At 40.7% G+C, this 13953-nt stretch overlaps 1 protein-coding gene and 1 pseudogene across 10 annotated transcripts in view; one reads left to right on the top strand and one right to left on the bottom strand.

The window, feature by feature from the left end:
- The window catches only part of AMBRA1 (autophagy and beclin 1 regulator 1), a 180711-nt gene that overhangs the window by 7859 nt on the left and 158899 nt on the right, over positions 1-13953 (top strand). The window contains exon 1 of one of the 10 annotated variants that reach the window (XM_030330994.1): positions 11405-11485. The exons of the other annotated variants lie outside the window; for them this stretch is intronic. The gene's annotated coding sequence lies outside the window, so the exon portion shown is untranslated. Of the gene's footprint in view, positions 1-11404; positions 11486-13953 lie in introns of those variants that run through there. 10 annotated transcript variants of the gene reach the window in all.
- On the bottom strand, positions 11154-11794 carry LOC115526355 (annotated as a pseudogene).

The following is a 13953-nucleotide window of genomic DNA, read 5'->3' as shown; positions in this document are numbered from 1 at the left end:
AAGATGTGATATTTAAGCAGAGATTAGAAGGCTGAAAGGGAAAGGCAAAGGGAATAGCATGTATGAAAGCCTTGGGGTAGGAAGGAACGTGGCACAGTTTGAGAAGCTGGAAGAAGATTGGTGTGGCTGGAGTACAGTGAGCAGTGGGGGAGGAAGGAGAGGGGCACAGGATGAGGATAGAGACGTAGGCAGGGTTGTGTTAAGGATTTTGGACTTTTTTCCTAAATATAACTGGAAGTGTTGGAAGGTTTTAAGTATGAGTGTTGTGACCCTAATATATGATTTTAAAAGGTTGCTCCAGCTACATTGTGGAAACTTTTGGAAATTTGTGGGAAAAATTTTGGAATTTGGAAAATTTGAAAGAGAAGTGGGGGAAGTATGATAGTTAAAGATGTCTTTTTGTGGTCCAGGCAAAAGATGACCATATCATGGCTTGGACTAGGCTGTAGGCAATGGAGATGGGAGGAAGTAGAAAAAATGAATAGATACATTTTTTTTTTCCAATAGATATTTTAGAATTAGGACAGGCAAGACTTAATGATGGATTGAATATGTGGGAAGAGGGAAAAGTCAAGTATGATTCTCAGATTTCTGGCATGAGCATCTGGATAGATGAAGTTGCCATTTCTGAGATGGAAACATTTGAGGAGGAGCAGATTTTGACTAGAGTTGGGGAGCAGGAGGAAGACCTCAACTTAAGCCCTGCTGAGTGTGAGCTTTCTGTTAAAAACATGTGGAGACATCCAGCAAGGAGCCTTTGAGTGCTGCTGGCAGGGGTGCTGGCAGTAAATCTGATGCTCTTGGTAGAGAGGTGGTATTTACAGTCAAGGAAAATGGTAAGATTACCTACAGAGAATGTGTGTATAGACTAGCAGGAGAGTGTTCCCAGTCAAGATCCAAAGAATTTGAGGAAACCTCAGAAATCCACTGAAGTGGATTTAAAAAGTGGGATGGGAGGAAGTGGAGATGGTCTGTATATTTTGGTAATTAGCATGTCTGTCTTCCCAGAAGAAGTAATACTTTAAGAAGAAGTAATATAATAAGGTCCATGAAGATAGGAATGATACCTTTTTATTTTCTTCTTGGTGGCCTAGCCTTGGTGTCTTGCCAGGAGGTTGGATTAAAGGAGAAAGAGGTTTAAAAAAAGCCGGGGGGTGGGGGGGTGGGGTGGGGAGAAGAGGTCAAGGAATGAGGGTAACTGCAGAATGGAAAGAGTAGTGATTCTCATGATTTGTATATGTGGCCTTGGAATTTAAGGGTTTATGTACTTTTTAGTTTTGCTGTCGTTAGCTTCTCTTTTCAATTCCCTACTTAATGTGTCTTTGTATTTTGGCTTTTAAAATTTATTCCTTACTTTTATTTTTTCGTATTGCTTTCCTGTGGTCATTGTTGCTATAGTCAATTTGCTCATGTGCTTGGTTATTTACTTTATCTTAAAAAAAATTTTTTTTAAATGTGTTTATTTATTTTTGAGACAGAGACAGAGCATGAGCAGGGGAGGGGCAGAGAGAGAGAGAGGGAGACACAGAATCTGAAGCAGGCTCCAGGCTCTGAGCTGTCAGCACAGAGCCAGACATGGGGCTTGAACTCCCAGACTGTGAGATCATGACCTGAGCTGAAGTCGGCCGCTTAACTGACTGAGCCACCCAGGCGCCCCTACTTTATCTCTTTATTCAGTCACTTATTTATTGGTTCTTACTGCCATATAGAGTACGTATAAATATGACTCTAGACTTTATTTTGGTTTCTGTTTTGTTTCCCATTTACATATTCTTTGCTTAGAGTCTAATAGGCCATAATGAGATAATATTAAACGTTTTGGCTACCAGTCTACCTAGAATTTTATATGGTGACTTCTCTGGGAAGGGCTAAGCATTTTATGGATATTGTCCCCACTAGTTCTTCTAGCCTTCCCCCCCCCCTTTTTTTTTTATTCAGGTGAAATTCATACAATGCAAAATTAACCATTAATTAATTAATTAAAATTTTTTTCTTAATTTTTTTTTTATTTTTGAGAGAGACAGAGCACAAGCAGGGAAGGGGCAGAGGGAGAGAAGGAGACACAGAATCTGAAGCAGGCTCCAGGCTCTGAGCTGTCAGCACAGAGCCCAATGTGGGACTTGAACTCACAGACCACTAGGTCGTGACCTGAGCAGAAGTCAGATGCCTAACCACTGAGCCACCCAGGCACCCCTTGTTTACTTATTTATTTTTTAAAGTTTTTATTTATTTATTTTGAGAGAGAGCATGAGCAGGGGAGGGGCAGAGAGACAGGATCCCATGTGGGGCTGGAACTCATGAACTGTGAGATCAAGACTTGAACCAAAATTAAGAGTCCGACGCTTAGAGGTGCCTAGGTGGCTCAGTTGGTGAAGCGTCCAGCTCTTGGTTTCAGCTCAGGTCCTGATCTTGTGGTTGGTGAGTTCGAGCCCCTCATCGGGTTCTGTGCTGATGGTGCGGAGCCTGCTTGGGATTCTGTTTCCCTTTATCTCTGCCCCTCACTTACTCTCTGTCTCTGTCTCTCTCAAAATAAACTTAAAAAAAAAAACAATGGACACTTAACCGACTGAGCCACCCAGGTGCTATTTATTTACTTTTTTTTTTTTTTTTTTTTTTTAAGTAGGCTCCATGCCCAATGTGGGGCTTGAATTTATGACCCTGAGATCAAGAGTCGCAAGCTATACTGACTGGGCCAGCCAGGCGTCCCTTAAAAGATTTTATTTTTAGGAGTTCCTGGGTGGCTCAGTCTGTTAAGCTTGGGACTTTGGCTCAGGTCATGATCTCACTGGTCCAGAGTTAAAGCCCCATGTCGGGCTCTGTGCTGACAGCTCAGAGGGTGGAGCCTGTTTCAGATTCTGTGTCTTCCCCTCTCTCTGCCTCTCCCCCACTCATGCTCTGTTTCTTTCTCTCAAAAATAAACATTAAAAAAAGTTTTTAAACAATTTTATTTTTAAGTAATTCTGCAAACCCAATGTGGGGTTTGAATGTACAACTCTGAGATCAAGAGTCACATGGTCTGCTGACTGAGCCAGCCAGGTGCCCCAGAATTAACCATTTTTTTTTTTTAATTTTTTTTTCAACGTTTATTTATTTTTGGGACAGAGAGAGACAGAGCATGAACGGGGAGGGGCAGAGAGAGAGGGAGACACAGAATCTGAAACAGGCTCCAGGCTCTGAGCCATCAGCCCAGAGCCTGACGCGGGGCTCGAACTCACGGACCGCGAGATCGTGACCTGGCTGAAGTCGGACGCTTAACCGACTGCGCCACCCAGGCGCCCCAGAATTAACCATTTTAAAGTGAACAGTTCAGTGGTGTTTAATACATTCATAATGTTTTGCAACCACCACCTTCTATTTAGTTCCAAAACATTTCGATTACTCCAAAGTAAAACAGTTTCTCTTCATTTCCCTCCTTTCACCAGCCCCTGGAAATCAGCAGTCTGCATTCTGTATCTATAGGTTGATATATTCTGAATTTCTTATAAAAGAGGAATCATAACAATATGTAACCTATTGTATATATTGTATTGTATTGTATATGTATTGTATGTATCATAATTTGTTCCTTTACCCATCGAAGAACATTTGGACTGCTCCCACCTTATGGAAATCATGAATAACGCTGCTGTAAACATGCATGTACGTGTCCTTGTTTTCAGTTGTTTTGGGTATCTACCTAGGCGTGTAATTAATTGTAAGGCTATCTGGTAATGTATTATTGTCATGATTCTTCCTAACCCATAGAGATCAAGCCAACATCTGCAGCTTCCACAGAGTGAGTGATTTGAGAGTTGTTGGCTGGGCTTAGATTGGGATTGAGAATCTCTTGCCTTTATATTTAGTTTTTTGAGGAACTGAGTTCTCCCAACATACTGGTTTTATCATTTGCATTTTACTGATGGGGTAATTGAGGTACAGCATCTGCTTGGTTTTAACTTCCTATCATCTTCAGAGCAAGTCAGTGATGGAACTGGGAATTTAAGACTCTTAATCATGTTCTTTGTCTAAGATGACCCATTTAAAGCCATGTTGCATTTACATGAAGCTGTTTAAAATGGGCTTCCTATATTTTATAATCTCTTGAAGGGATATTGTTCAGGTGGTATTAAGCAGATGTTCTTTTCCCATAGAAGACAAGAGGGAATGTGTTTTAATTGCAGCAGAAGGGATATAGATTACGAATTAGAAAGAACTTCCTGACAACAAGATACTGGGATATTACTGAGGAAGGTTGTGAAATATGTTCTTCAAAGACTCAGTAACTGTTTTTGTAGGATGACTCAAGCATGGGCTTGTTAAGAATGAAGGAGATGAGAAAGATGACTTCTGAGGTCCCTGGTAACCAAACCCCAGGTAGTTAATCAAAACAGTATCTCTGGCATTGTAATGAGTATATTTTCATTTTCTTTATGAAGAAATAATCAGTGGAGACTAGGTAAATTGCTGAAGGTCTCCTAGTAAAATGGAAGATTAGCATTCTGAATCTTCTTGGCTCCCATGTTCAACGCTCAGGGATGTGTTCTTTATCGTAAAGGAGTCTTTTCATGGCTATGCGATGTATTATTGTTGTGATTCTTCCTAAACCATAGGGATCAAAGCCAACATCTGCGGCTTCCATAGTGTGTGTGATTTGAGAGTTGTTGGCTGGGTTTAGATTAGGACTGAGAATCTTTTCCTGTAAAAATTGTTTTGGTCTCCTGTTACACATGTAGAAATAGGAACACATTATCAATAACAGACTAAGGTAATAGATTTTTAATGACTGTTTAGAAGGGCCAGATTAAAATTGCTTAAGGAAGGTGCACATGACAGATGTATTTTTGTTTTCTGGTGCTTGGAAAAATAGAAGCCCAGAAGATGGGCAAATGAATGAACATCGGTTCATGCTGTAGAACATAAATATAAAAATACTCATTAAATGTAGTATTAAATTGCCAGTTTATTTACTATTTTTTTTTAATGTTTATTTACTTTTTGAGAGACAGAGCTTGAGTGGGGGAAGGGCAGAGAGAGAGAGAGGGAGACACAGCAGAATCCAAAGCAGTCTCCAGGCTTTGAGCTGTCAGCACAGAACCCGAGGTGTGGCTCGAACTCAGGAGTCTTGAGATTATGACCTGAGCTGAAGTCGGATGCTTAACTGCCTGAGCCACCTAGGCGCCCCAAAATTGCCAGTTTAAATGCTCAGCTCAGGAAATGCCAAAGTTAAATTACTGAGAACATTAACACATTCACCTGACACTTTAGGGTGTACATTAAAGAATCTCATAATAAGTGTTTATTAGTAAAAAACACCTTTTGAGGTTCATGGGTCATTGACTGGGAAGCTAAGCTGGGAGGGGGTATTATCATTGGTAGGTTGCTGTAATGGAGGATTTATTATGTCTCTTTCAGTTGAGCTGTGGGAGCATTTACTTGTTCACTTCTCTGCTACTACAGATATCATCAAATATACTTATTGAGCTTTCTTGAATTGGCAGCAACTGTTACCTCTGCAGGATAAAAGAGAGGGGAGCCAACTTTTGAATACTTAACATGTACTGGGAATTTTATATTTGTTCCTCCACGTAATATTCATAACAAACCAATGAAGCTCTATAAAATGGATGGTAGTATCTCTATTTTAAAGGACAGGAGGGGCGCCTGGGTGGCTCAGTAGGTTGAGCGTCTGACTTCGGCTCAGGTCATGATCTCACGGTCCGTGGGTTCGAGTCCCACGTCGGGCTCTGTGCTGACAGCTCGGAGCCTGGAGCCTGCTTCGGATTCTGTGTCTCCCTCTCTCTCTGCTCCTCCCCTGCTCATGCTCTGTCTCTTTCTCTCTCTCAAAAATAAATAAACATTCAAAAAAATTTAAAAGAAATAAAGGACAGGAAAAGTGAAACATTTTCTTGCCAAAGGTTATACAGATGGTGAATGGCAAACCTGAGATAGAGAAGTTAGAGTCTTTAAGTTAATGTTATTCTTCTTTTCTTTTTTATACTATCACTTCTCTTCCTTCCTTCCTTCCTCCCTCCCTCCCTCCCTCCCTTCCTTTCCATGTCCATTGTGGTCTTATGACCCTGAGACTAAGGGTTGCATGCTTTACTAACTGAGCCAGCCAGGTGCCCAGAGTTAAGTGTGTTCTTTGGAGGTGCCTATGGGGTGGCGTGAGAGTCAGGAAGAGTTTGATTCTCCCACTCTGCTTAAACCAGAGCAGCTCATTTTGATCTCTTTTATATGTTAGTGTTTTCACATAAGATTTCATCTGGAAAAAGGGTTCTGTTTCTTAAAGAAAAGAAAGCAACCTGGAAGGCCACTGAGGAATCACGAAAGAAAATTAGTTAAAAAACGTGAAGATTGAAAAGTGGCTAAATTACATAACTGCCAGTCGGGAAATTATGTCAAAATTTTAAGTGACTTGATGTCCCAGCCACATATGCGGTGCAATTATTCTGTCCTTAGGGAGTGTGGGGTAGTGGGAAAAGAGCAGACACTCTGGAGTTGGAATTAGCCTCTGGGGTGGCTGTGGAGTTTGGGAATATTTCTATAAACCTAGTGTGTGCAAACACCTCTTTCAAGAGCGGCTGTAAGGATCAGAAAGAACCTTCACCTTCAAGTTGCCTGGCTCATAGTGGATACCCCTAAAATACTAGCTGTTGCTGAGATGATGATGATGTTGTTGATGGCTTTTTTAATTTTTTAAGAATCTATTGACATCCCCCCCCCAAATACCTGAAAAACTTCTTTCGTACCAAGGATAGGCAGTCCTTTACCTCTATATGTACCTCATTATGGTGTTCAGCATGTTTGTTTTTGATAGTTTTTGAACTGTGCATGATTACTTATTCATGGATGCATCTATTGTTGATGAAAAGAGAAAACCTGAACTTCATTAAGTTCATTTTCATTGAACTTAAAAGAAAGAAGCAGTAGTGAAAAGGAACCCCATACAATGACTTGAGAAACCTGGGCTTTTGTCTTAGAGCTACCCTTAGTGAATCTTGTAATGATGGACAGGTGAATTTAACTTTGTAAGATCTTATGTTCAAAATGATGTCTTCGTCACTTTAAATTCTGTACATCCATTGTTTGACCAGAAAGGTTAAAGATACTTCATTTTCATTGCCAAAATTTTAAAAAATTGCATCATTACTTTTAGAGAAGGAGCTTTATGCTGACCTGAGTTGGCAGGCCTTCATTTGTACTTATTGAATATGACCAAGGCAGTGTTTTATATGGAAGGATGTTGTATATCAGAGCAGAATTGAAATGAAGAGCAATTAATTGTAAGGAAGCTAATGTGAGAGATTATCATTTGCTTTTGGGTGGATAGCTGGATTCTTCAAACGCATAGCACTTTGTACTTCCTTGTGGGTAGTACTTGCCACATTTCAGTATAGCAGCTATATAGTTACAGTATACAACAGTTGCAGACTCCCCACCAGGCTGAGAGCTCTTTGAGGTTTTGTTTACCTTTCTGTCGCTGTTACAATAGTGCTACATAGTATACTGTCCCCAAAATATACTAAATGGGGGAAAAAATTGGATCAAAGTCAGCAGACATATGTGGAAAATGGCTTCTGCCTAAATACACTAAAAACACTAAATACAGTGTTAAATTTATTGACTCTCTTCTGTTGGTATGTGGTAATATAGAAAAACCGGATAAAGTAGGAAAAGCACAAGTTTTATAGCTTTGAACACCAACTTTACCGTGTACTCACTGTTTGACTATGGGTGAGCAGTTTCACACTGAGCCAGGTTTTTGTCTGTAAAATGGGACTGGGGTAGGAGGGAGCTTTAGAGATAGAATATATAAAACATTAGCACTCAATAGAAGTGGTAGTAGCTATTACAAAAATGAATGTTTTAAAAATTATCAACTGTGCATTTTGCACTTCTGCTTGAAGGAGTAATATATTTTCAGAGAAGTTTGTTTGCTTTGCCTTGAGTATGTGGGAGAATTATCCCCTCTAGCAGTTTTCTGCTGAAAAGAAATCTTTTAGCATTTCTTGCTCTGTGGGCCCCCGAGGATAGTTCCATGGAGGAGGCATTTGGGATCCTAGAATAGCTGCTGAAGACCTTGCATTTGTGTGGATCTCTTTACAATACTGCTTCTGTATTGTACTGTACTCCCTTTTTCACTCACTAAATGATGCTGTCTCAGCTACTGTATATTTACATGATAAACATTGTCAGATTTGTACCAGTCAGAAAATATTCTATACCTGCCATCCTGCTTGGTACTTAAAAGATTTTTTAAGCTCTTTATGGTACAGTGATAATAGGTGAAGTAGGTAGGTTGCAGGGTAATATGTAGTATACATAATCTCATTTTGATGCACAAAACATCTAATAAGATGCCTACATGTTTGTCTAAGCAGTGAGTTTGCATAGTTATCTCAGGAGGGTGGAAATGGGAGGGTTTGGGAGGGAGATTGATCAGACTAATTTTCACGTGTTACTGAGGAGCATATGTTACCTTTTTTTTTTTTAAGTTAAACTTTTTATTTTGAGATGATTGTAGATTTACATGCAGTTTTAAGAAATAATGTGTGAGAGAGAGATCAAGTGTACCCTTTATCCCGTTTCTCCCAATTTTAACATCTTACAAAACCAGGATATTTCCATTGAAACAAGATACAGAACATTTCCATCACTGCAAGGATCTCCCTTGATGCCCTTTTATAGCCACACCCATCCCCAAATCATAAATCATCAGGCAAGTGCAATGGGTAAAGTTGCAGTAAAGCTTTGTGCAGAGAATCAAGGGAAAATACCCATAGGAGAAGGCGGTCCACCTCCTACTTCCTTTGCCCTATTTGTAATCCCACCCCCCCCCCCCCCCGCCCCGACTAATCTGGTCTTTGTTATTTCAAGAATTCTATGTACATAGGTCAACTACAATTTAAAAAGGATGTAATTGTATGCCCCACTGACTGAGCCAACCAGGTGCCCCCATATGTAGCTATTTAGTTAGTTATAAAAAGTTTTTTTTTTTTTTTAAGTTTATTTATTTTTGAGAGAGAGAACATGAGCATGAGTAGGGTAGGGACAGAGAGAGAGAATCCCAAGCAGGTTCCATGGTGCCAGCACAGAGTCCGATGTGGGGCTCAAACCCACAGATCATGACATCATGACCTGAGCATATGTAACCTTTTAGATTGGCCTTTCCACTCAGCCTAATTCCCCGGAGATTCAACTTGGTTGCCTGAATCAGTCAATATAGTTCCTTTCTTTTTAACTGCTGAGTAGTAGTTCATGTTTTGAATGTTATACAGTTTGTTTAATCATTTGTCCATTGAAGAACATCTGAATTTTTCTCCAGTTCCTGGCTATTAGGAATAGAGCTGCTGTGAACATTTGTGTACAAGTTTTTGTGTAAGTTTTGCATTTCTCTGGGATAAATGCCTGAGAGTGTGGTTGCTGGGTTTTATGGTATGTCTGCTTTAAATTAAAAAAAAAGGGAGAAATTGGGGTGCCTGGGTGGCTTTGTTAAGCGTCCAAATTCAGCTTGGGTCACAATATTGAGGTTCCTGAGTTCCAGCCCCTTTTTGGGCTCTGTGCTGACAGCTCAGAGCCTGGAGCCTGCTTCAGATTCTATGTCTCCCTCTCTCTCTGCCCTTCTCCCACTTGTGCTCTCTCTCAAAAAATAAATAAACATTTAAAAAAATTAAATAAAATTACAAATATTAACTAATACAACCCTCCAGGAGGAAAGTAATGGTTAGCTGTGGTGAGAGTAGTCCCTTTTATGGATAGGTAGGTTGAGGCATGGATGTCAGGGTACATAGCATGAGTCACTGTGTTCTGACTCAGATTCATTTGAATTTATTCATTCTCTCTTCTGAATCAACTTTATAATTATGACCTGCTAGATGTGAGGACACAAAAAGGAATTTTTCTGGATCTGAGGTTTAATGCCGATTCTATAAAAGCAGTGTGTATAGTGGTCAGAGCATGCACTTTGGCAACTTACTTGGATTTTGAATCTCTCCTCCACATGGGCCAATCGTTTAACTCCTCAAGCCTCAGTTTTGTGATTTGCAAAATGAAATGGAGGTAATGATAGTACCTATCTTCGTAGTGTCATTGTGAGAAATAAATGAGATGATATGGAAGAGTGCTTAGCACTGCCAGGTGTGTAGCAAATGTTCAATGAATGTTAGATAAAAGTATTGCTTTAAATATACGTTATGTTCTGCCACTTTCGTTTATCAATTGGCCATAATTGGATAAATATTCGGATTTTTCTGCTGTGTACTTACAAGGCTTTAAGATCACTGTTTACTTTTGAAGTAAAGGATGATTTAAATGCTACTTAAATTTAGTCTTATGTGTAATTAACGATAGGAAGTAATGTTGGATTGTATTTATTACAGTATTAAGTTACATGAAAATATTAACAAATTTCTCCTGACTTACTCATTTTCTCAGTCTCACTCAGAAAAATGGGAAATGATGCTCAGCTACTGATTTCCTCCCTTTGATCTGCCCCCCCAAAAACATTCCTTTCCATATTTTTTTAATGTTTATTTTTGAGAGAGAAAGAGAGAGCGCGCAAGCAGGGGAGGGGCAGAAAGAGAGGGGGACAGAAGATCCGAAGTGGGCTCTGCGCTGACAGCAATGAGCCTGATGTAGGGCTCGAACTCACCTGAAGTTGCAGCTCAACATACTGAGCCACCCAGGCGCCCCATCCTTATTTTCTTCCTAGGGTACTGAGTAATTGAAAATATCCTCAATTTTTTTTTTTTTTTAACATTTATTTACTTCTGAGAGAGAGATAGTGCAAGCCAGTGAGGAGCATAGAGAGAGAGAGAGAGGGAGACACAGAAACCGAAACAGGCTCCAGGCTCAGAGCTGAGAGAGAGAGAGAGAGAGAGAGAGAGAGAGAGAGAGAAACCGAAACAGGCTCCAGGCTCCAGGCTCAGAGAGAGAGAGAGAGAGAGAGAGAGAGAGAGAGAGAGAGAGAGAGAGAGAGAGAAACCGAAACAGGCTCCAGGCTCCAGGCTCAGAGCTGTCGGCATGGGTCCCAATGCGGGGCTCGAACTCATGAACCGTGAGATCATGACCTGAACTGAAGTCGGATGCTTAACCGACTGAGCCACCCAGGCGCCACTAAAGTATCCTCTATTTACTTATGTATTTCTGCAAAAACGAATTTTAATTTTTAATCTTTAGTTTGATTTAACGTTGCTTTTAGTACGATGCTGACACCAGCTGTGCAGAAAAGGGTCTGGAGACGTCCATAGCATCACACACCTGCGGGTCTTCTTCGGTTCTGGAGGCTCCAGGGCAGCCAATATCGCTTCGTCAAATACGTTCTTCACGCCTTTCTGTGTGAGTGCAGAACACTCCACATACTTGACCGCCTTCAGGTCGCGAGCCAGCTTTTCAGCGGTCTCTGGAGTGACAGGCTTCTGTTTGTTCTCGGCAAGTTTCTCAATCTTGGGTCATCGCGGAGATTAATTTGGGTCCCAACAAGGAAGCAAGGAGTCTTTGGACAGTGGTGAGTTATCTGAGGCACCCAGTTCTCCTTCACATTTTCAAATGAGGATGGAGAGACCGCTGGAAAACAGACTGGAAATACATCTGTTTGTGGATAACTCAGCGGTCGTAACCTGTCATGATCCTCTTGCCCTGTGGTATCAAAAAGTCCAAGGGTATATGGCTCTCCACCAATCATAACTGTGACTGCATAGCTGTCAAAAACAGTCGGTACCTACTCCAGTGGAAATTTGTTTGTTGTGTAGGATATCAGGAGGCATGTTTTACCAACGGCACCATCGCCCACAACAACACCCTCAATTGTCTGCATTGCTGAAACAGTTTTGTATCCACTTTAAATATTTCAGATTCACTGATGACCTCAGCTTCTCTGCCGGGGGTGTTGGCAGCACTCCTCAGTTGTTTTTTTTTTTTAATTTTTTTTTAACGTTCATTTATTTTTGAGGCAGAGAGAGCTTGATCGGGGGAGGGTCAGAAAGAGAGGGAGACACAGAGTTCGAAAAAGGCTCCAGGCTCTGAGCTGTCAGCACAGAGCCCGACGCGGGGCCCGAACCCACAAACTACGAGATCATGACCTGAGCCAAAGTTGGACACCCAACCGACTGAGCCACCCAGGCGCCCCAATTTTTAATTACATAATGACATAAGCGTCTTGAGGGCAAGGATGTTCAGTAAAGTATTCTCAGTGCCTAGAATAGTGCTGAGTACATAGTAAATGTTCAATAAACATTTCTTGGCTATCATTGCTTTTGCATCCTTCTCCCCTTCCTTTTTTAAAAATCTTTAAAGTTTATTTATTGTGAGTGAGCGGAGGAGGGGGGAAAGAGAGAGAGTGAGAGAGAGAGATTGAATCCCAAGGAGGCTCTGCACTGCAGTGAATTTATGAAACCGTGAGATCATGACCTGAGAGTCAGTCGCTTAACTGACTTAGCCAGCAAGGTGTCCCCTTCTCCTCCCCTTCTTTAAGTGTTTTTTTATTCGGAAAGTTGGGGAAATGGAATCCAGGTTCTTAAATCCAGTGATTTATTTTGATTGGCTGAGAAATGTGATTGGCAAGATGGAGGAGCATCTGGACCTTTTAGCATAAGAGCTCTACGTTTACTAATTTGACTTCTTTTCCTGAAGCCTTGAGGGAGATTTTTTCTTTCCCTATTCTGGTCAGCCAAGAACCTGACCCGGGCTGACTCTAACATTGGAGAACACTGAACACTGAACACAGTATCTGCCGAGCCAAGGACTGGGAGTCAAGTTCTGATACTATCTGAAGAAAAAGCCTGAATTCAAATCCTGCTTTGGCTACTGATGCCTCTTGCAAAGCTAGATGCATTTCGTAACCTCTTCCAGGTTTTATTTTTCTTAAATAATCTCATCTCAATAATCTCAGTAATCTCATCTGTCCTGGGGTTCGTGAGGATTCTTGGTTAATGTTCTCCAAGTTTTTAACAATACTGTTGCTATGGCTCCAGGGGTTTCCAGAAATCCTGGGGGCAATGTGTTACTGTGGGAGGAGAGTTACACTTCTTTTTCCCAAAGACTGTGCAGAAAACAGAAAGATGTGATCCTTCATGATTTGAAATCAGCTTTACTTCAGCCTCCTAATATTGTGGGTGGATGAAAGGGATGTTGTTGCCAAAGTCATTAGGTCTGTTTGCCTGAGGCAGTTGGGGTCAGTTCCCAGTTCTGGGGTTAAGCTGTTTTTGCCTCTGAAATTTCTTTCATCAAAAGCTACTCTTTTTTCTTTGCTTACTAATAGAAAGTCTCTCGCCATTTTTGTGCATTTAAGGCTAACCTTCCTGGCTTCTTGATTCTGTTGATAGCTTGGAACTCAAAAATTGAGCTTCACTTTCTTGTTGGTTCAGTGGTTTCCTCCTTGCTCTTCCTTGAGTTTCCAGGGATTCTTGTATTCTTAGTCCGGTTTCCCCAGAATAGTTTGCAGATAACACTTCATTCCTTTTTTCGTTATCCTTCTGAGGTAAGTGACAATAAGGAAAACTGTCAGTCTCAGATTTGGAACTTACGGCTTTCTGTTTCCAGTTTTGATCACACTTTGTTTTTGAGTACAAACTCTGCTGTGTTTCAGACATTAGGTCATGTTATTTTTACTTTAGGAAGCCCTAGTAAGCAAACTCTGCAGCAGAAAAGCTAGTGCTTTTTCCTCCTCTTTATTATAAAAACAGTCATTAGAATTTATTTAGTTTTATATCTTCAAAACATTTTGTAAAGCTATTAGCCTATTTGTGATATACCATGTAGAAGTGTGCCTTATTCTGAGTTGATATATATAAAAAAACATTGGGGGTGATGGTGGATATGAGAACAAAAGAGGTTGTATTGCTTGCTTATCTCTTGGTAAATTTGGGCTGACAATCTTTGTACTGGCTACTCAATTCATTATCATGTCTTAGCCTGGCTTTCTAGGTGGAGACAATTGTATTGAAGAGTTTTGTAATTCAGAACATAGATGTTGTG

This window comes from Lynx canadensis, chromosome D1 (assembly GCF_007474595.2).
Source record: "Lynx canadensis isolate LIC74 chromosome D1, mLynCan4.pri.v2, whole genome shotgun sequence".
In the NCBI taxonomy this organism is placed as follows: Eukaryota; Metazoa; Chordata; class Mammalia; order Carnivora; family Felidae; genus Lynx; species Lynx canadensis.
The sequence above is the reverse complement of the archived record's forward strand: the minus strand, read 5'-3'. Positions and strand labels throughout refer to the sequence as shown.